General features: G+C 38.1%; 1 non-coding gene and 1 pseudogene across 1 annotated transcript; one reads left to right on the plus strand and one right to left on the minus strand.

Moving 5' to 3' along the window:
* The window catches only part of LOC148580587 (uncharacterized), a 33,470-nt pseudogene extending 13,888 nt beyond the window's left edge, over positions 1-19,582 (minus strand).
* LOC148580588 (small nucleolar RNA R71) lies at positions 2,056-2,163 on the plus strand. Its single transcript, XR_015895757.1, has one exon. It is a non-coding gene; the product is annotated as a small nucleolar RNA R71 (small nucleolar RNA).
* Positions 19,583-20,318: the final 736 nt, after the last annotated feature.

A 20,318-nucleotide genomic window follows, 5' to 3' on the forward strand; every position in this document is an offset into this window, starting at 1 on the left:
ATCCTGAGGTGTCAAGGATTTCTCATCCCTGCACCATGTGGCGTGTAAACGCCCCCTTGATTGCCAATCCTGGCGTTCAACGCCAAGTTGCTACCCATTTCTAGCATTTAACGCCAGCTTTGTGCCCCTTTCTGGCGTTAAACGCCCAGAATGGTGCCAGACTGGGTGTTTAATGCCCATTCTGCTACCTTTACTGGTGTTTAAACGCCAATAAGCTTCTCCTCCAGGGTGTGCTATTTTTAATACTATTTTTCATTATGTTTTTGCTTTTTCAGCTATTTTTGTGACTTCACATGATCATCAACCTGCAGAAAACATAAAATAACAATGGAAAATAAATGGATATGATTAAATAAAATTGGGTTGCCTCCCAACAAGCACTTCTTTAATGTCAATAGCTTGACAGTGGGCTCTCATGGAGCCTCACAGATACTCAGAGCATGATGATGGCCTCCTAACACCAAACTTAGAGTTTGAATGTAGGGGCTCTATTTGACTCTGCACTGAGAAAAGCTTTTCATGCTTCCTCTCCATGGTTACAGAGGGATATCCTTGAGCTTTAAACACAAGGGAGTCCTCATTCACTTGAATGACCAATTCTCCTCTGTCAACATCAATCACAGCTTTTGCTGTGGCTAGGAAGGGTCTGCCAAGGGTGATGGATTCATCCATACACTTCCCAGTGTCTAGGATTATGAAATCAGCAGGGATGTAGTGGCCTTCAACCTTTACCAAAACATCCTCTACAAGTCCATAAGCCTATTTCCTTGAATTATCTGCCATCTCTAGTGATATTATTGTAGCTTGTACCTTACGGATCCCTAGCTTCTCTATCACATAGAGTGGCATGAGGTTTATACTTGACCTCAGGTCACATAGAGCCTTCTCAAAGGTCATGGTGCCTATGGTACAAGGTATTGAGAACTTTCCAAGATCCTGTCTCTTCTGAGGTAATCTCTGCCTAGTCAAGTCATCCAGTTCTTTGGTGAGCAAGGGGGGTTCATCCTCCCAAGTCTCATTACCAAATAACTTGGCATTTAATTTCATGATTGCTCCAAGGTACTTAGCAACTTGCTCTTCAGTAACATCTTCATCCTCTTCAGAGGAAGAATACTCATCAGAGCTCATGAATGGCAGAAGTAAATTTAATGGAATCTCTATGGTCTCTGTATGATCCTCAGATTCCCATGGTTCCTCATTAGGGAACTCCTTGGAGGCCAGTGGACGTCCATTGAGGTCTTCCTCAGTGGAAATCACTGCCTCTTCCTCCTCTCCAAGTTTGGCCGAGTGGGTAATGTTGATGGCCTTGCACTCTCTTTTTGGATTCTCTTCTTTATTGCTTGGGAGAGTACTAGGAGGGAGTTCAGTAATTTTCTTACTCAGCTGACCCACTTGTGCCTCCAAATTTCTAATGGAGGATCTTGTTTCAGTCATGAAACTTTGAGTGGTTTTAATTAAATCAGAGACTATGGTTGCTAAGTTAGAATGGCTCTTCTTAGAATTCTTTGTCTGTTGCTGAGAAGATGATGAAAAAGGCTTGCTATTGTTAAACCTATTTCTTCTACCATTACTGTTGTTGAAGCCTTGTTGAGGCCTCTGTTGGTCCTTCCATGAGAGATTTGGGTGATTTCTCCATGAAGGATTATAGGTGTTCCCATAAGGTTCTCCCATGTAATTCACCTCTTCCATTGCTGGGTTCTCAGGATCATAAGCTTCTTCTTCAGATGAAGCTTCTTTGGTACTGCCTGTTGCTGCTTGCATTCCAGACAGACTCTGAGAAATCATATTGACTTGCTGAGTCAATATTTTGTTTTGAGCCAATATGTCATTCAGAGTGTCAATCTCAAGAACTCCTTTCTTCTGATTCGTCCCATTATTAACAGGATTCCTTTCAGAAGTGTACATGAATTGGTTATTTGCAACCATTTCAATGAGTTTCTGAGCTTCTGCAGGCGTCTTCTTCAGATGAAGAGATCCTCCAGTAGAGCTGTCCAATGACATCTTGGACAGTTCAGGCAGACCATCATAGAAGATACCTATGATGCTCCACTCTGAAAGCATGTCAGAAGGACACCTTCTGATCAATTGCTTGTATCTTTCCCAAGCTTCATAGAGGGATTCACCTTCCTTCTGTCTGAAGGTCTGGACTTCAACTCTAAGCTTACTCAATTTTTGAAGTGGAAAGAATTTGGCCAGAAAAGCATTGACCAGCTTTTTCCAAGAGTTCAGGCTTTCCTTAGGTTGTGAATCTATCCATATTCTAGCTTTGTCTCTTACAGCAAAGGGAAAAAGCATAAGCCTCTAGACCTCGGGATCAACCCCATTGGTCTTGACAGTGCCACATATTTGCAAGAATTCAGCCAAGTTCTGATTTGGGTTTTCCAATGGAAGTCCATGAAACTTGCAATTTTGTTGCATCAGAGAAACTAATTGAGGCTTAAGCTCAAAGTTGTTTGCTCCAATGGCTGGGATAGAGATGCTTCTCCCATAGAAGTCGGGAGTAGGTGCAGCAAAGTCACCAAGTACCTTCCTTGCATTGTTGGCATTGTTGTTGTTTTCGGCTGCCATGGCTTCTTCTTGTTTGAAAATTTCTGTTAGGTCCTCTACAGAGAGTTGTGCTTTAACTTCTCTTAGCTTTCTCTTTAAGGTCCTTTTAGGTTCAGGATTAGCTTCAACAAGAATGCCTTTGTCCTTGCTCCTGCTCATATGAAAGAGAGGAGAAGAAACTATGGAATCCTCTATGTCACAATATAGAGATTCCTTGAGGTGTCAGAGGAAAAGAACAATAGAAGGATAAGGTAGAGAATTCGAACTTATAGAGAGAGAGTCCGAATTGCTGCTAGTGGAGGAGTGTTAGTCCTTAAAAAGAAGGATGTGAGAAGAGGGGAAGAATTTTCGAAAACAAATTAAAAAGATTTTGAAATAATTAAAATAAATTTTAAAAATTTGGTTGATGATTTTTGAAAATTGAAATTGATGTAATAGTTAATTGATTTTGAAAAAGATTTTGAAATTAGAAATAAAAGAGATATGATTGAAAATTATTTTGAAAAAGATGTGATTGAGAAGATATGATTGAGAATCAAATTAAAAAAAGGAAAGTTTTAAAATTAAAGTTGATTACTTGACTAACAAGAAATTAAAAGATATGATTCTAGAATTTAAAATTTGATCCTTTCTTAATAGGCAAGTAACAACTTGAAAATTTTGAATTAAATCATTAATTGTAGCAAGGATTTTCGAAAATAGTAAAAAAATATAAAATGGAAAGAAATTGATTTTGAAAGGATATGATTGAAAAGATATTATTTGAAAAAGATTTGATTTTGAAAAATTATGAAAATTTGCAAAAGATTTGAATTAAAAACAAAATCTTACCTCTTGTGCGATCCTGGCGTTAAACGCCCAGAATGGTATCTATTCTGGCATTTAACGCCCAAAATTCTACCCTTTTGGGCGTTTAACGCCCAGCCAGGTACCCTGGCTGGCGTTTAAACGCCAGTTTTCCTTCCTCACTGGGCGTTTTGAACGCCCAGCTTTTTCTGTGTAATTCCTCTGCTGAATGTTCTGAATCTTCAATTCTCTGTATTATTGACTTGAAAACACATAATTTTGAAATTTTTTTGAATGTTTAATGATGAGAAACAACCAAAATGCAACTAATCATGGAAAACTAAGATCAAACAAACAATGCATGCAAGACACCAAACTTAGAAATTTTCATATTAGAGACACTAACAACTTGAGAATGTTTATGAAAAATAACAAAACACACAAAACAAGAGAGTTTAAAGATCGGAACAAGGAAATCATCAAGAACAACTTGAAGATTAATGAAAAACAAAATTCATATATTCAAAAATTGCAAGAAAATTAAAAATATGCAAGACACCAAACTTAAAAATAGACACTAGACTCAAACAAGAAACACAAATTATTTTTTATTTTTATAATTTTATTTATTTTTTTTGTAATTTTTTCAAAAATTAATTGGAGAAAGAGAAAATAAGGAATTCAAAATTCTTAATGAGAATTCCAAGAATCATGCAATGTTAGACTAAAACTCCGGTCCAGGAATTAGACATGGCTTACTAGCCAGCCAAGCTTTCAATGAAAGCTTCGGTCCAAAACACTAGACATGGCCAATGGCCAGCCAAGCTTTACAATAAGAAAACCCTCGAAAACCCTAGAAAACCCTAAGAAAACCATAGAAAACCCTAGAAAATCCTAGAAAATCTTAGAAAACCTGAGAAAAATCCTAAAAACCCTAGCAAATCTTAGAAAACCTTAGAAAATTCTAGAAAAACCTAAGAAACCCAAAGAAAACCTTAGAAAATACTAAAAAACCCTAGAAAACCCGAGAAAAACCCCTAGAAAACCATAAAAAAAACCCTCGAAAATCCTAGAAAATAGTAATAAAACCATAGAAAACCCTAGAAATTCTTAGAAATCCCTAGAAAAATCGAGAAAAACCTAGCTAGGAAACCCAAGAAAAATTCTAAAAAACCCTCAACAGCAAGATTGATAGAAATCAACAAGCTCTTGTGATGATAAGTTGAAACCTCGGTCCAAAACTTTAGACATGGTTTCACAACCAGCCAGACTTCAACAAATCATCATGAAACTCTAGAATTCATTCTTAAAAACTCTGAAGAACATAGAATAATTTATTTTTTTGAAATTTTTTGAAAATAAAAAATAAAAAGCTTAAACATAAAATAAAGTTACCTAATATGAGCAACAAGATGAACCGTCAGTTGTCCAAACTCGAACAATCCCCGGCAAAACGGCGCCAAAAATTTGGTGCACGAAATTGTGATCATCAATGGCGCCAACAACTTGGTACGCACAATTGTAATCTCAACTTTTTGTCACAACTCCGCACAACTAACCAGCAAGTGCACTGGGTCGTCCAAGGAATAAACCTTACGTGAGTAAGGGTCGATCCTACGGAGATTGTCGGCTTGAAGTAAGCTATGGTCATCTTGTAAATCTCAGTCAGGCAGATTCAAATGGTTATGGAGATTTGATAATTAAAAGATGAATAAAATATAAAATAGGATAGAGATACTTATGTAATTCATTGGTGAGAATTTCAGATAAGCGTATGAAGATGCTTTGTTCCTTCTGAACCTCTGCTTTCCTATTTCCTTCTTCCAATCATTCATACTCCTTTCCATGGCAAGCTTATGTTGGGTTTCACTGTTGTCAATGGCTACCTCCCATCCTCTCAGTGAAAATGGTCCAAATGCGCTGTCACCGCACGGCTAATCAGCTGTTGGTTTTCGATCATGAGGGAATAGGATCCATTGATCCTTTTGCGTCTGTCACTACGCCCAACACTCGCGAGTTTGAAGCTCGTCACAGTCATCCCTTCCCAGATCCTACTCGGAATACCATAGACAAGGTTTTGACTTTTCGGATCTCAGGAATGCTGCCAATTGATTCTAGCCTATACCACGAAGACTCTGATCTCATAGAATGGAAGGCTCGGTTGTTAGGTGAGGCAACCATGCGTCATGAACCAGAAGGCTAAGAGATACGCACTCAAGCTATTGCAAGTAGAACAGAAGTGGTTGTCAGGCACGCGTTCATAGATGAGAATGATGATGAGTGTCACGGATCATTACATTCGTTAGGTTGAAGAACGAGTGTATATCTTAGAGAAGAAATAGGCTTGAGTTGAATAGAAAAACAATAGTACTTTGCATTAATTCATGAGGAACAGCAGAGCTCCACACCTTAATCTATGGTGTGTAGAAACTCCACTGTTGAAAATACATAAGAACAAAAGGTCTAGGCATGGCCGAATGGCCAGCCTCCCAAAGAGGGTTCAATCATCAAAACATGATTCAAAGATGATCAAAAGATGAATTGAAAGATGAAAATACAATAGCAAAAGGTCCAATTTATAGAAAACTAGTAGCCTAGGGTTACAGAAATAGGTAATTAATGCAGAAATCTTCTTCCGGGCCCACTTGTTTTGTGCTTGGGCTTAGCATTGAAGCTTTCACATGTAGAGACTTTTCTTGGAGTTAAACGCCAGCTTTTGTGCCAGTTTGGGCGTTTAACTCCAGCTTTTATGCCAGTTTTGGCGTTTTGACGCTAGAATTTCTATGCTGACATGGAACGCCAGTTTGGGCCATCAAATCTTGGGCAAAGTATAGACTATTATATATTGCTGGAATGCCCAGAATGTCTACTTTCCAACGCAATTGAGAGCGCGCTAATGGGGCTTCTGTAGCTCCAGAAAATTCACTTCGAGTGCAGGGAGGTCAGAATCCAACAACATCTGCAGTCCTTTTTCAGCCTCTGAATCAGATTTTTGCTCAGGTCCCTCAATTTCAGCCAGAAAATACCTGAAATCACAGAAAAATACACAAACTCATAGTAAAGTCCAGAAATGTGATTTTTATTTAAAAACTAATAAAAATATAATAAAAACTAACTAAAATATACTAAAAACATACTAAAAACAATGTCAAAAAGCGTATAAATTATCCGCACATCAGTAAGCTTTTCAGAATGACTGCACTGCATTCTTCAGTGAGGAAAACTTTTTCAGTTTCTCTCCAATCTTTCTTATGACTTAAGATCTCTTTCATGAACTTGGCATAAGAGGGTATTTGCTCAAGTGCCTCTGCAAATGGAATCTTTATTTCAAGAGTCCTGCGATAGTCTACAAAGCGGGCAAATTGTTTATCCTGTTCCGCTTGGTAGAGTTTTTTAGGATAAGGCATCTTGGCTTTATATTCTTCAACCTTAGTTGCTGCAGGTTTACTTCCTACAGAAATGGTTGGAGAGGTCTGCCTAAGGGGGTTGTTATCAGCACTTGCAGGTGTCTGATCCCTTATTGGTGTTTGAATGCCAGAATTGGGTGCTGCATGGGCGTTTAACGCCAGATTGCCACCCTTTTCTGGCATTTAGACACCAGAATTGGCCATCCCTTGTGCGTTTAACGCCACTTTTTCACCCTTTTTTGGCGTTTGAAAGCCAGAATCATTCCTTTCTGGGCTCTTACTGTCCTCAGAGGGGTTTTATGCAGTGGGTTGGTCATCCTCTGTTAGTTGTTCCTTTTTTGGCTTTCTGCTGCTTTGAGTTGAAACATTCAATGTCTTCCCACTCCTTAAATGAACAATTTGGCACTCTTCTGTTATCTGTTTAGATAATTGATGTTTGGTCTTATTCAATTGTGCTTCCATATCCTTGTTAGCCTTTTTAGTGTCTTGTAGCATCACTTTAAATTCTGCTAACTGTTTTGTTATAAAGAGCAATTGCTGATTGAGTTCAACAACCTGTTCTAGAGGATTAAGTTCAGTAGATACTGCTTTAGCCTTTTCTTTCATGGAGGACTCACTACTTAAGTACATATGTTGATTTCTAGCAACTATATCAATGAGCTCTTGAGCCTCTTCAATTGTCTTTCTCATGTGTATAGATCCACCAGCTGAGTGGTCTAGAGATATCTGGGCCTTTTCTGTAAGCCCGTAGTAGAAGATGTCTAACTGCACCCATTCTGAAAATATTTCAGAGGGGCATTTCCTTAGCATCCCTCTGTACCTCTCCCAGGTATTATAAAGAGATTCATTATCCTCTTATTTAAAGCCTTGGATTTTCAGCCTTAGCTGTGTCATCCTTTTGGAAGGAAATACTGATTTAGGAATTTGTCTGATAACTATTTCCATGTTCTTATGCTTGCTGTTGGTTGGTTATTTAACCACCTCTTAGCTTAATCTTTTACAGCAAATGGAAACAGTATTAATCTGTAGACATCCTAATCTACTTCTTTATCATGTACTGTGTCAGCAATTTGTAAGAACTGTGCCAAAAACTCAGTAGGTTCTTCCTGTGGAAGACTGGAATACTGGCAATTTTGCTGCAACATGATAATGAGATGAGGGTTTAGCTCAAAATTGCTGGCTCTTATGGGGGGTATACAGATACTACTCCTATATGCAGCAGTAGTGGGGTTAGCATATGACCCCAGAGTCCTTCTAGACTGTTCATTTCCACTTAGGTCCATGATGGAGAAAGGGAGATGATGTGAATTGCAAATAAAATATATTTTTGTTTTTATTTTATTTAATTAAGGATAAACCGAATTAAAAAGGAAATAAGATAAAAGAAAATAATTAGAAAATAGAATATAAGTTTTGAAAACTAAAAGGAAAGATAAAATAAAATAAATTCGAATACTAAAATGACTAATTAATTAAAAAGATTTGAAAAAATTTTGGATATGATTTTCGAAAATTGAAGAGAGAGAAAGTGGTTAGGAGGTTTTGAAAAAGATATGTCTGAAAATTAAAGATACTTGTAAGAAAATAATTAGAAGAAAAGATTTGAAAAAGATATGATTTTAAAATTTTAAAGATTGAAACTTTCTTAACAAGGCAACACCAAACTTAAAAATTTTTCAATCAAAATAGAAAAATAGGACAAGTAGTTCGAAAATTATAAAGAAAAAGAAAAAGAGTTTGAAAAATTTTATAAAAGATTTTCGAAAAAATATGAAAGGAAATTGAAAAAGTGTTTATTTTGAAAAAGATTTAAAAGGATAAATTTTTTTTTAAATTGAAATTTTAACTTGACTAATAAGAAATTACCAATTTTTAAAATTCTGACTAAGTTAACCTAAGGAATTCTTCGAAAATAATGAGTAAATAAAGGAAAAGATATTTTTTTGATTTTTTGAATTTAATGAGGAAAGAGAAAAACAAGTAAAAGACACAAAAACTTAAAAAGTTTTAGATTTAGGAAGAGTAATTTTCGAAAATTTGAAGATAAACACCAAAAAGACACCAAACTTAAAATTTTTAGATCAAAACAAAGAAAACAAACAAGAACACTTTGATGATCAAGATGAACACCAAGAACAAATTTTGGAAATCTTTAAGAAAATAAAAATACCAAGGACACCAAACTTAAAAATATTTATATTTTGGACACTAATAATTCAAAAATGCACAAGAAAAACAAGGAAAGACAAAAAACAAGAAAAAATAAAGATCAGACAAGGAAAACAAATAAGAACAACTTGAAGATCAAGAAAGAACTAAGAACATGTAATTCAAAAAATTGAAAGAAAAATAAAAACATGCAATTGACACCAAACTTAAAACATGAAACTAAATTCAAACAGAAGACTCAAATTTAATGACTCTAAACCAAAAAGATCAATTTTTCCTAATCTAAGCAACAAGATGAACCATTAGTTGTTCAAACTCGAACAATCCCCGACAACGTCGCCAAAAATATGGTGCACGAAATTGTGATCACACTTTTCACAACTCCGCACAACTAACCAGCAAGTGCACTGGGTCATCCAAGTAATACCTTACGTGAGTAAGGGTCGATCCCACGGGGATTGCCGGCTTGAAGCAAGCTATGGTTATCTTGTAAATCTTAGTCAGGATATTAATAATAAAAATGGTTTTGTTTATGAAAGGTAAATAACATGAAATAAATGGTACTTATGATTCAATGATGAGGAACAGGTTGAGGTTCCGGAGATGCTCTGTCGCCTGAATCTCTGCTTTTCTACTGTCTTCTTCTCCAAACACGCATGGCTTCCTTCAATGGCAAGCTGTATGATCCTCTCGGATGAAAAATACCAGGTACGATCTCTGCACGGCTAATCAACTGTCAGATTTCTTGTCTCGGATGAAAAATACCAGGTATAGCTACCGTACGGCTAATCATCTTTCGGTTTTCACTAGCGTCGGAATAGGATCTCTCTATCCTTTTGCACACTGTCACTGCGCCCAACATTCGTGAGTTTGAAGCTCGTCACAGTCATCCCTTCCAAGATCCTACTTGGAATACCACAGACAAGGTTTAGACTTTCCAGATCCCAGGAATGCTTCTAATTGGTTCTAGCCTATACCACGAAGGTTCTGATCTCACAGACTCGGTCCGTGGATCAGAGACGCAAGAGATATGCACTCAAGCTATCACCCAATGACTACGTTGAGCTCAGGTAGAACGGGAGTGGTTGTCAGGAACGCGTTCATACATGTGAGAATGATGATGAGTGTCACGGATCATCATCCTCTCCAGATTGAAGTATGAGTGAGTATCTTAGAAAACAATAGTAATTGCATTAATCCATTGAGACACAGCAGAGCTCCTTACCCCCACCTATGGGGTTTAGAGACTCATAATGTAGAAGATACAATATGAAATGTCAAATGTCATGAGTTGCAAAATGAATCTCTAAAAGTAGTTTTTATACTAGACTAGTAACTTAGGTTTACAGAAAATAAGTAACTAAGTGCAGATAGTGCAGAAATCCATTTCCGGGACCCACTTGGTGAGTGTTTGGGCTGAGCTTTCAAGCTTTCACGTGCATATACCTCAAGTTGGAGTTAAACGCCACCCTAGGTGCCAAAATGGGCGTTTAACGACAAGAAATGTGCCAGTTCTGGCATTTTACGCCAAAAAAAGGTCTTCGGCTGGCGTTTAACGCCAGTTTGAGACATCAAATCTCGGGCAAAGTATGGACTATTATATATTGCTCAAAAGCCCAAGATATCTACTTTCCAACGCAATTGAGAGCACGCCAATTGGGTTTCTCTAGCTCCAGAAAATTCACTTCGAGTTCAAGAGGGTCAGAATCCAACAACATCTACAGTCCTTTCTCAGCCTCCGAATAAGATTTTTGCTCAGGTCCCTCAATTTCAGCCAGAAAATATCTGAAATTACAGAAAAACACACAAACTCATAATAAATTTCAGAAATGTGATTTTTGCATAAAAACTAAAAAAAATATAATAAAAAGTAAATAAAACATACTAAAAACTATGTAAAAACAATGCCAAAAAGGGTATAAATTATCCGCTCATCACTAGCCATAGTGGGTATTTGACTTCTCTTATGAATCCTGCCTCTAGTAGAGCTTGTACCTGTTCTTCCACAGCTTGCAATCTTTCTGGTCCGAGCTTTCTACGCCTCTGCTATACTGGCTGAGATCCTGGATATACTGCCACTTTGTGGCACATTAGTTTGGGGTCTATGGCCGGCATGTCTGTGGCCTTCCATGTGAAGAGGTCGATGTTATATTTTAAGAACTGTATTAGGGGCTCCTTTACATCTCTTTTTAGGACTGCGCCTATATTGGTTGTTTTATCTGGGACATCTCCAATCTGGACTTTTTCTATCTCGCCCTCAGGTTGTGGACGAAGTTCTTCCCGACCTCGAATTCCCCCGAGTTCGATGGTGTGGATTTCTTCCCCTTTGCCTCTAAGGTTCAGACTTTCATTGTAACAGCGTCGCGCTATCTTCTGATCTCCTTTTATCGTAACAATCCCTTCTGGAGTTGGGAATTTCATGCATAGATGCGGAGTTGAAACTACTGCTGCGAGCTGATTTAATGTTGCCCGACCTATCAGGGCGTTGTAGGCTGAAATTACATCAACTACAATGTAGTCTATGTTGAGTGTCCTTGACCGGCTTCCTTTTCCAAAGGTTGTGTGCAGTTCGATGTATCCATGTGGTTGGATCAGAGTGTCTCCTAATCCGAATAACTTGTTAGGGTATGTTTTCAGCTCTTTTTCCTCTAGGCCGAGTTTGTCGAAGGCAGTTTTAAACAATATATCAACCGAGCTTCCTTGGTCCACCAGTGTGCGGTGGAGGTTAGCGTTGGCCAATATGACCATGGGATCGTTGATAAACCATTATTTTATGGTTTATATTGTGTTTAATTGTGTGGTTTTATCAAATCTTTACCCACTTATTCATATGATTTGCATGTATTCAGAATTCCTTCCTAAAATTGTTCTATGATTGAAAACTTGCTTCCTAGAGACTTTTAATTATCTATTTTAATTCTCCTTTATTCCATTCGATGCCGTGATCTGTGTGTTAAGTGTTTCAGGCTTTATAGAGCATGAATGACTTGGAAATTGGAGAGGAGGCTTGCAAAAATAGAAGGAACACAAGAAATTAAGGAGATGACTAGCGAGAAGTGACGCGGACGCATGGCTCACGCGACCGTGCGAAACAGAGGAAATTGCAGTGACGCGCTCGCGTGCCTAACGCGAACGCATGGTATGGAAACTGCACAAGTGACGCGAATGCGTGGACGACGCGCACGCGTGGCAAGGCAAAATGCTGGATGACACGATCGCGTGACGTGCGCGATCTGCCGAATTTGCAGAATTTGCTCGGGGCGATTTTGGGCCATGTTTTGACCCAGTTTTCGGCCCAGAAAAGCAGATTAGAGCCAGAGAACATGCAGAGACCAAGGACAACATTCATTCCGCATAATTTTTAGTTTTTAGATCTGAATTTACTCCTCCTCTAGGTTTGCTCTCTACACATTCATAGTTCATAGGATTTTGTTTTTATTGCTTTTTGGATTGGGATATTGAGAAGAGTTATTACCTCTGCCAAGACTTCATCATTCTAGTTTGTTTCCCTACTTGTCACTTACTCTTTCATATCCTTAATTTGTTCAGAATTAATATTGGATTATTTTTAGAGTTTATTAATACAAGAACTATTTTCATTTTTAATTGATCTTTTTTATTATTATTTATCATGTCTTCCTTTATTTCCCTTTCTTATTTTGTGAAGTTTACAATCATAATGAGCGAGTAGTTCCATAACTTGATTGGGAGTTGGTTAAAAGGAGAACCTTGAGTTGGAATGCCCAAGAGTAAAATTATAATTGGGTTTATCGTTGGGTCACCCTCTAGTCACTGACACTAGTCCTTCCCAAGGGAGAGGATTGGAACTTGTGAATAGAAACTGACTTCCAACTTGCTTGACTTTCCTTTATCTGGTAAAGGATAACTGAGCAGAACAACCTTCAATTATCAATTAATCTTGGGAGAACTCCAACAAGGATAGGACTTCCGAGTAATCTACTCCTGATGCGCGAAAAATTTCTTTCACGTATAACCGGCAAGTATACCGGGTCGTATCAAGTAATAAAAACTCACATGAGTGAGGTCGATCCCACAGGGATTGAAGGATTGAGCAATTTTAGTTTAGTGGTTGATTTAGTCTAGCGAATCAAGTGTTGGTTGAGTGATTTGTGATTAACAGAAACTAAATTTGCTTGAAACGTAAAGGGAGAAGGGTAAAGTGCAGTAAATTAAAGAGCAGGAAAGTAAATGTGCTGAATCTTAAAGAACAAGTAAATTAAATTACAGAAACTTAGATTGCAAGAAATGTAAATGACTGAATCTTAAAGTGCAAGAAATGTAAATTGCTTGAATGATAGAAGGGAATTAGGAAGTGGGATTGCAGAAATTTAAACAAGAACAAGTAAATTGTAACAAACAGAAGACTAAAGATGAATTGAATTTCAAGTAGATCCAAACAGAAAAGTAAAAATGCTTTGAGAATTGCAAAGACAGAAAGGCAGTGCTTAATTTGCAGCAAATGAAAAGAAGTTGAAGATCTCAGGAGTGGAAGAGACTAGATAACAAGTCTAGATCTCAAATCATTCCTTGATCCAACAAGAACAATTGCAAGAGAAATGAAGAAAAGTGAATTGCAGAAATTGTAGAAGAAGAAGCAGTAAATGGAAATTTAAATTCAATTATGCAGAAAATTAAAACAAGAGATCTCAAGGTGAGATTGAAACAAAATTTCTTCAATTCTTCACCCAAGATCCAAAGCAAGAAAAGTAAAGAGTGCTCAAGCAAGAACCAAGAAGAAGAGAGATCAATTCTCCTTCTATGTTCTCTGAAATTTAAACTCAAAAGCAAAAGCTCAAAATGAAAATATGAAAGTTCAAAGGAAAATTCAAAATAAAATTCAGCTCGCCAATTACATCAAACTAACTCCTATTTATACACTTTCTATTCTTGGATATTGGCATTTGGATGGGCTTTTGATTTGGTGAAGAAATGAATTAAGTTGGAATTTTAAATTTCATTTTCAGCCCAAATGCATCTCCTAGGGGAATGCTCAGCTCACAAAGTGAGCTGAGCTTTGTGCCTTGCATAGCGTGTCTTGTTGGTTGGGAAGCATCAGGGGAGAGCTCAGCTCACTTTGTGAGCTGAGCGCTAGTGTCTTGGTGCCACTTTTGTGTGCGCCTTGTGCTGCCAGGACCGTGTCAACTTTGCACGCTCTCTACTCCCTGCCCGTGTCAAGTGTTGCGCTTCATGCACCAAGGGCCTTGCCAATGTTGTTGCGTGCCTCACTCCCTGACCGTGTCACGTTGCTTTCTTGCATCAAGGAGTAGCGCTCAGCTCACTTTGTGAGCTGAGCTTTGATGCATCCAAGGAAAGGTCCTTGGTTCGAAACTTGGAGGAAGCATGCGCTGGAGCTTTTCCTTGGATTTCTTGTGATGCCTTGCTTCCTTGCTTCCTCATGGTGGTGAGTTCGAACCTTGAGGAGTGCATTTGGCCATTTTTTGCTTATTTTCCTTTGTGAGTAGCGCCTCCCCTTTCCCCCTTGGTCATGAGTTCAAGCCTTGGAGCATGCATTTACAAAACATTTTCCTTGAATTTTTCCTCTAGTGCTCTCGATAGTGCTCACTTTGTGAGCTGAGCTTGGTTCCTTATTTCCTTATTTCTTGGCCTTGTGTTGTGCTCAGCTCACAAAGTGAGCTGAGCTCTGTGCCTTGGTCTCCTGGGAGCAATTGTAGTGCTCACTTAGTGAGCTTTGGAAAGAGCTTCATGGTTTGTTGTACCACACTTCCTCCTTTCTTGGCCACACTTCCTCTTCCTTGAACCACGCTTCTTAGGCCACGCTTTCTTCTTTTCTTCTTTTCTTCACCTACAATTAATCAAAACAACCAATCAAAGTATCACCAAATTCACAAAGTCTATTAATCATTAAAAATCAATTAGATTTAGCCTAAACCTCATGATTTAGCATCAATTTCATGGTGGTTGTTTGATTCAAAGAAGTCATGCATCTTCAATCCAAATTACTTACTTAGAGTGCAAGAAAGTGTATAAAACTAAATAAAAAATAAAGAAAAAGGCTAGTAAAACTAGGCTAAGATGACTTGTCATCACAACACCAAACTTAAAACTTGCTTGTCCCCAAGCAAGCATAAAACATAAGAGAAGATAGAACGAAATAGATAAGTTTATATGTTCTTATTAGCCAGATAGTTGAACTTGGTCTATGGGGCTTTATGCAGATCAAAAGTAGCTCATTTATTACTTGCTGTCAAAACAAACAATGTTCCTTTAAAGGTTCACTAAGGTTGCTGCTATGAATCCTCACTTTTTGCTCATTTCCCTTGTCAGCTTTTCTTGTTTCTTTTGCATTACAGAACTTATTTCTTATTGAATGCTTGGTGTCAAATGTTGCAGTAGCCTTTGGCCTTATTTTACTCAACATTTCTTCACCATAGACACATGGCTCACTTTGTTCTTCCTAAGATCATTGATGCCCAGCATCTCTTTGGATCACTAACTATTCTGTAGCTAGGTTGCTCTTTATTGTGGACTTTCAGTTGGCAATCCCAAATCAGTTGATCTAAGTTGCCAAGTTTCAAAATACTCCTTAGAACTTACTTGTCCAAGCATATCCTAGTACACAAACACCACAGGCATATGTCCTAGGGTCCAAGCTATTGGTATCTAGCCTTATTGTTTTTCTCTTAGCCAACTTTTGGCTCTTTTTTTTTTCTTTCTCTTTTCTTTGTTTTGATTTATTTTCAAGGGACTTTCAATAATTGAGAGATCACAGTAGCAAACTAGCTTAGGCTTTAAGTAACAAGTCATTTTGCAGCATTTATTCTATGAGCTAACAATTAATTCAAACACACACCACCACTAACTTTCATTCTAACTTCTGTGACATTGAACAATTACTTTTCTAAACAAAACATCTCTCTTTTATTCAAACAGCAAGGGGGAACAAAACAAAGTTTTCAAGGCAGTAAGTGACAACAATTATTATGCAAATAACTTTCAAGCAAAAATTATGCTGATAGCTTTATTTTTCAACATATGCTTCCACTTGCAACTAAATAATCATTCCAGCCAGATATAAAGGAATCTCAACAAGGATCAAGTATAACTACAACCTGTTGTGTTGCAGCTTTTCATCCTTCCTTCTGTTTGCTCCTTCTGAGTCATAATGCAAGTGTTCTTCAATTTGTTGGCTATTTTCCTGCATAATCCTCGAAAGTGGCTTGCTTCTCAAGCCCTTAAGGTACCCGGTTAATATGCAAAGCTTATTTGTGGACTTTTGAACTTACTTTGGTGTGTGAACACCAAACTTAGTTCCTTGCCAATGTCTCTCATGCAGTAAATTAGTTATCTGTGAAATCCTTTTTCCATGCTAAAGGTAATAAAACTAAAAACTATGGAACAGTAAATAGTTAACTAGTTTATCTAAATGCTTGAAGCTAGCATTATGCAGAAAGTGAGAATGTGTTTTATGATGAGATTTTGGTGGAACACCAAACTTAGAATCCTTCATTCTCCCTTATATTGTTTTGATGTGAAACACCAAACTTAGCTTCTTGCAATATAGATAAGGCTAATTAACCTTTTTATTAAAATAGCTATAAAAAGAATACTACCTCAGGTTGGGTTGCCTCCCAATAAGCGCTCTTTTATTGTCACTAGCTTGACATCCTTCATGCTTGCTTAGTTCAGATACTGAACTCTTTCTTCCTTGTCCCATTGCCCTCCTAAGTAAGGCTTTGCTCTGTGTCCATTTGCTGTGAAATGATTCTGTGTAGCTTCATCTAGCAACTCAAGATTTCCAAAAGGAAATACCTTTGTCACTAAATATGGACCAGTCCATTTAGATTTAAGTTTGCCAGGGAAGATCTTAAGCCTTGAGTTGTACAAGAGCACTTGCTGTCCTGGCTTGAACTCCTTCTTTGTGATCTTATCATGCCATCTCTTAGCTCTTTCCTTGTATATCTTGGCACTCTCATAGGCTTCTAGCCTGAATTCATCCAACTCATTTAGTTGTAATAACCTTTTCTCTCCTGCAGCTTGGGAATCAAGGTTGAGGAGTTTAGTGGCCCAAAAAGCTCTGTGTTCAAGCTCCACAGGGAGGTGGCATGATTTGCCATACAATAGCTGAAAGGGTGACTTGCCAATGGGAGTTTTGAAAGCTGTCCTGTATGCCCATAATGCATCTTCTAGCTTCCTAGCCCAATCTTTTCTTGTACTTCCCACTGTTTTCTCTAAGATCTTCTTTAACTCCCTATTTGCCAATTCAGCTTGGCCATTAGTCTGAGGGTGGTATGGTGTGGCTACTTTATGGATTACTCCATATTTGTAGAGGAGTTTCTCCATCTGTTTGTTGCAAAAGTGACCACCACCATCACTAACAAGACCCTTGGGCACTCCATATCTTGTGAAGATGTGCTTCTTAAGGAATTGGAGAACAATCTGTGCATCACAGGTGGTTGTGGCTATGGCTTCCACCCACTTTGAGACATACTCTACTGCCACCAAGATATATCTAAAAGAGTAGGAAGGGGGAAAGGGTCCCATGAAATCAATGCCCCATAGGTCAAATAGCTCCACTGCCAAGATAAAATTTTGAGGCATCTCATTCCTTCTTGTCAATCCTCCAGCTCTTTGACATTCATTGCATTGGTGAACGAACTCTCTGGCATCCTTGAAGATAGTTGGCCAATAAAACCCACTCTGTAGTACCTTTGCAGCTGTTCTCTCTGGTCCAAAGTGTCCACCATATGCTGAGCCATGGCAATGCCATAGTATGTCCTTCATTTTATTTTCAGAGATGCACCTCCTAATCATCCCATCAGAGCATCTCTTGAATAAGAAAGGTTCATCCCACAAAAACTTCCTTGCTTCATTGAGTAATTTCTTCATTTATTGCTTGGAAAATTCTTGAGGTATCTTTCTTCCTACTTTGTAGTTTGCTATGTCAGCAAACCAAGGTGTTTGTTGAACTTGGAAGAGGTGTTCATCAGGGAAGTTCTCATTTACTTGCTGTGGTTTATCTTGCTTAGCTTCTTGTGGCACTCATGATAGATGATCTGCTACTTGATTTTCACTCCCCTTTCTATCCCTCACTTCAATATCAAATTCTTGTAGCAGCAACACCCACCTAATTAGCCTTGGCTTCGAATCCTGTTTAGACATTAAATACTTGAGAGCAGAATGGTCAGTGTATACTATAACTTTTGAACCGATCAAGTATTGTCTAAACTTATCAAATGCATATACAATTGCTAAGAGTTCTTTTTCAGTGGTGGTATAATTTCTCTATGTTTCATTCAACACCTTGCTAGCATAATATATGACATGATGTAATTTGTCCTTCTTTTGCCCCAGTACAGCACCAATAGCAAGGTTACTTGCATCACACATAAGTTCAAAAGGTAAATTCCGATCAGGGGTGTGATGATTGGTGCTGTAATGAGCTTTCTCTTGAGAGTTTCAAAGGCATGTTTATAGTTGTCATCAAAAATGAAGGGGATATCATTCATTAGTAAATTGCTCAATGGTTTTGCTATTTTTGAAAAGTCTTTGATGAACCTTCTGTAGAAGCCAGCATGTCCAAGAAAACTCCTTACTGCTTTCACATTAACAGGTATAGGGAGTTTTTCAATAACTTCAATTTTAGCTTTATCAACTTCTATACCTCTACATGATACTTTATGCCCAAGAAATATTCCTTCCGGAACCATGAAATGGCACTTTTCCCAATTCAACACTAAATTAGTTTCTTGGCATCTTTTCAAAACAAGGGTTAAGTTATGCAAGCAAGTGTTAAATGAATTGCCAAAAACAGAAAAATCATCCATGAAAACTTCTAAGAATTTTTCCACCATATCAGAAAAGATGGAAAGCATACACCTTTGAAAAGTGGCTGGGGCGTTGCATAGCCCAAAGGGCATCCTCCTATAGGCAAAAACTCCAAATGGGCATGTGAAGGAGGTCTTCTCTTGATCCTTGGGGTCCACCACTATTTGATTGTACCTAGAGTACCCATCCAGGAAGCAATAATAAGCGTGGCCTGCTAGTCTTTCCAACATTTGATCAATGAAGGGTAGAGGAAAATGATCTTTTCTTGTTGCATCATTGAGTCTCCTGTAGTCTATGCACATTCTCCACCCAGTCACTGTCCTAGTGGGGTTCAACTCATTCTTCTCATTGGTGATGACTGTCATTCCTCCCTTTTTTGGTACAACTTGAACCGGACTCACCCAAGAGCTGTCTGAGATTGGGAAAATTATTCCAGCATTCCATAGCTTCATCACTTCTTTTTGAACCACCTCTTTCATGGTTGGGTTGAGTCTTCTCTGAGGTTGAACCACAGGTTTTGACTCTTCCTCCAATAAAATTTTATGCATACAAATGGCAGGGTTGATGCCTTTGATGTCCTCAATTGTCCATCCCAAGGCTGTTTTATGAGCCTTTAATACTTCAATCAACTTTGCTTCCTCTTCCATGTTCAAGGAGGAATTTATGATTACTGGTGAGGCTTCTGCTTCCCCAAGAAACACGTATTTGAGGTGAGGAGGGAGAGGCTTCAACTCTTGTTTTGGTTTATCCTCTTTCTTGTCTTCAATAGATATTTCTACCACTTTCTCTCCTTGTTCTTCCTGATGCTCCAAATAGTTGTCCTCAAACATTTCTTCTACCAGCCCTTTTATCATATCCACATTCATGTAGTTCTCTTGCTCAGAGGGGTGTTGCATTGATTTGAAGACATTGATTACCATTTGCTCATTATGCACCCTGAAGGTCATTTCTCCCTTTTCTACATCAATAGTGGTTCTTGCTGTAGCTAGAAATGGTCTTCCCAAGATGATTGAGTTGTTTCCTTCCCCTTCCGTGTCTAAGATTACAAAGTCTGCAGGGAAGATAAACTTTCCAACCTTCACTAGTAAATTTTCCACAATTCCATTGGGTGTCTTGATTGATCTATCAGCCATTACTAGTGACATTCTGGTGGGTTTGATTTCTTCTATAGCAAGCTTTCTCATCAATGATAGAGGCATTAAGTTGATACTGGTACCTAGATCACATAAGGCGTTTTCCAATGTTATCTTGCCTATGGTGCATGAGACTACGAAATTCCCTGGGTCTTTGAGCTTTGGTGGGATACCCATCTGGATCACAGCATTACATTCTTCAGTGAGCATGATAGTTTCCTTTTCTTGCCAACTTCTCTTCTTGTTGAGTAGCTCCTTCATAAACTTGGCATACAGGGGCATTTTCTCAAGTGCCTCAGCTAGGGGTATATTGATCTCTAGTTTCTTGAAAGTCTCAAGGAACTTATGAAATTGTTGGTCCTTTGCCTCTTTGTTAAATCTCTGGGGATATGGTAGTGGAGGTACAAAGTTCTTCTCTGCTTGTTGCCTTTGTTCCTTGGTTGGTTCTTCAATTACTTCCTTCCCTTTT

This window comes from Arachis ipaensis, chromosome B10, assembly GCF_059453495.1.
Source record: "Arachis ipaensis isolate K30076 ecotype BB chromosome B10, ASM5945349v1, whole genome shotgun sequence".
In the NCBI taxonomy this organism is placed as follows: Eukaryota; Viridiplantae; Streptophyta; class Magnoliopsida; order Fabales; family Fabaceae; genus Arachis; species Arachis ipaensis.